Genomic DNA, 3,571 nt, shown 5'->3' with positions numbered 1-3,571 from the left:
GTCTTGAAAAATAAGTAATTTTTGTTTCGCCATTATATTTTTTTATGTTCATTGGGTTTTTTATTGATTGGAATTTTCCATTTATCTTGACTTAAATTTTATATCTTTATTCCCGTCTCAGCAAATCATTTTTCTCCACAAGGGATTGTAATGTCTTTCCATGGGCTTATCAGTCTGTGTAGTAGCTCTTATTTGTGTTGCATAATTTCATGGAATATAGAAAGTGGTTATGATTGATTCAATAGAAAAGAAGGAATAGTGTGTTTTTTTCATTAGGGATTTCTAGGAAAATATCATCGCATCTTTCTCTGACTCTTTATGAAAGATATTTAGTCTATCAGAATAAAAGTTAAAGAGGGTTTTTAAGCTCGGTGTGTCCTTTATATAGAAATTAGAGGACCATTCCTTTGACTTGTACTAATGAGAGTTTGACTTCAAGAGAAATTGAGGAAAAACTAGTGGAGTTAACCTATTTTTTGCATGTACCAATTGAAGTATTTTGAAATAAATTAAAGCACTTTTCTTAGCAAGAGGTAAAAAACAAAAAATCCCTTTTTTTTCTATAACATAAATTAACTAAAATTTATTCATAATACTAATGAACCAAAGAAGACGTATATTATATATACGAAAAAACAAAAAAAATAAAAAATGAAACTTTTTTTTTCACAAACTTTTTTTTTTACCATATGTATATTCACAAAATTCAAGGAATAACCATTGACTCACAAATAAAAAAGAAGGAATGGATTCGCGAGTTCAAAGCGTTCTATTCTAAATTCTAATATTAGAATAGAACTTATGGTTGATAGAAATATTAGATCATATAGAGTTGACAAATGAAGTGGATTCATTAAAAAATCACAGGAAAAAAATGGAAAAAAAAAAAAAACATTCATTTCCCTTATATATCTTATGTCTATAGTATTTTTGCCCTTGTGGGTCTCTTTTTCATTTAATAAAAGTCTGGGATCTTGAATTATTAATTGGTAGAATACTAGAAACTCTGAAAGTTTTTAAATGATATTCAAGAAAAAAGTACTCTAGAAAAATTAATAGAATCTAAAGAACTCTTCCTGTTTGATGAAATGATAAAGGAATACCCTATGACACATCTATAAAAGTTATGTATTGGAATCAACAAAGAAAAGATCTAATTGATCAAGATGCACAACGCAGATCTTATAGATACGATTTTGCACTTCTTGACAAATATAATTTCATTCATTATTCTAAATGGTTATTCCTTTTTAGTTAATTAAGGACTTTATATTCTTAATTCTTGGGTTCAATAATTCATATATAACTTAAGTGACATGATAAAAGTCCTTTATATTCTTTTATTAACCTCACAATTAGGAACTAATGATTAGCTCTTTCTACTGGGATTTTAGATTTGCTTATAATAATCAAATTATATATGTATTTGTTTCCACCTTTCCAATCATATTCGATACAATTTTTAAATATTGGATCTTTTATTATTTTAATTGTGTATCTCCGTCACTTCTAGTGATTTATTATTCAATGAATGACTGAAAATGATCCGCCAATCCAATTTGAATTTTTTTTATTTTGTCCATAAGTAAAATAAGACATTCAAAATCTTACTTTTTTTATACCATTATTTTTTCTTTACATCCAAGAGATTTAGATTCCTCCTATATTTTAGTAAAATATTTTCAGTAACTAGTAGCATCACGAATAAGGAACTATCTTAGTGACCTTCCTAATTTTATAGTAGAAATTTTCTGGATTAACAAATAGACCATGGGAATTAGAAAGAATCTCTTAGATATAAAGGAAGAGATTACTTGCTCCATTTTCGTATCACTCATGATAAATATAATAATTGAGGCATACATTTCAAATATGTATCCCATTTTTGCACAGCAAGGGTATGAAAATCCACACGAAGCAATTGGCCGTATTGTATGCGTGAATTGTCATTTAGCTAATAAGCACGTGGGTATTGAGGTTTCACAAGCGGTACTTCCTGATACTGTATTTCAAGTTGTTGTTTGAATTCCTTATAATATGCAACTAAAACAAGTTCTTGCTAATGATATATATATATATATATATATATAGCTTTGAATGTAAGTTGTTCTTATTTTACATGAAGGGTTTGAATTAGCCTCTTTTGATTGTATTTCGCCGGAGATGAAAGAAAAGATACCTGAGTATAATAAGTTATTGCCCCACTAAAAAAAATATTCTTGTGATAGGTCTCGTTCCTGATAAAAAAAAAATGCTAAGAAGGATGCTCACTTCTTAAAATATCTAATATACATAGGCAGGAACAAGAGAATACGTCTAATTTATCCTGACAGGAGAAAGAGTAACAATACAGTTTATAATGCTATAACAATGAGTATAATAAGTAAAATCATACTAAAAGAAAAGGAGGGGTGTTAAATAACTATATCAAATGCGTCAAAGGGGCGTTAAGTGATTGATAGTATCCTCCAAGGACTAAAACTTCTTGTATCAAAAGGCGAATCAATCAAACTGGATCAACCATTAAGAAGTAATCCTAATATGGGCGGCTTTCGTCAATGAGACACAAAAATAGTACTTCTAGACCAATTACGTATCCAAGGTCTTTTTTTTTCTTAGCATCTGTTATTTTGACAAAAATCTTTTTAGTTCTTAAAAAGAAACAGTTTGAAAAGGTTCAATTGTCCGAAATGAATATTTAGATTTTGAATTTATCAACATCAAGCTCTTATCTTTTCTTAATTTTTAAAAAGAACAAAATTTTTGTTGGAAATTTTGTATGTTAAAAAAATTTGTGAAAATACTTTTGTTTATTTTTTTATACCAAATTAGAAGAATTACATGTACCCCTTTTCTATATTTAGTATGTATATTGATAAGAAGACTATTTTGACTTTATCCCCTCTTTTCCAATCTAAATTGGAGTGGTGCGATTATGTCACTATTCACATATTTAGCTATGATACAATTTATTTGTAGCTTTTTTTTTCTATTCTAATATAATCAAATTCAACTAAATACTGAGACTAAGCATAAAACAAGCGGAAAATAAAAGGTTATATGAGGGAAACAAAATATTATAGGAGATATTCTTCTATGTGTCTTTTTAGCCTTCAACACAAGCAAAAAAAAATTTCACCCCCTTGCTTGAGTCGAAATAATAATGATTCTTAATAACATTCATCCAAGATTCCTACTCTTCATATTTTTTTCCAAGTTTATCATAACCTTCTTTTCATTTTTATATGTATAACTTATACATATAAATTTGATTTTTTTAAAAAAAATAACAAAAAAGAAAGGAAATGTATTTTGAGAAAATGGTTCTTTAATGAACATATAATTTTTTTTTAGATACTAAAATAAATAAAATAATAAAGAGAGTGAGGTTCAATTAGTATAGAAAAATTGGCATGTTATCGAATCAACATAAAACGATATGTGTGTGTGTGTGTGTGTGTTTGTGTGTGTGTGTGATCTGGGAAAAGAAAATTGAGCAATTCCTTCTTTTTCCCAACAGTATTGATAAATAAGATACTATTAAACAAAAAAAATTCTGAAGTTACTTTTT

General features: G+C 27.5%; 1 pseudogene; it reads left to right on the top strand.

The window, feature by feature from the left end:
* The first annotated feature begins 1,770 nt into the window (after positions 1–1,770).
* LOC118035034 (cytochrome f-like) lies at positions 1,771–2,702 on the top strand (annotated as a pseudogene).
* The last annotated feature ends 869 nt before the right edge of the window (positions 2,703–3,571 follow it).

The sequence above is a fragment of the Populus alba genome, chromosome 11 (genome assembly GCF_005239225.2).
Source record: "Populus alba chromosome 11, ASM523922v2, whole genome shotgun sequence".
Classification (NCBI taxonomy): Eukaryota; Viridiplantae; Streptophyta; class Magnoliopsida; order Malpighiales; family Salicaceae; genus Populus; species Populus alba.
Note: the sequence above shows the minus strand (reverse complement) of the source record. Positions and strands in the feature narration are given on the sequence as shown.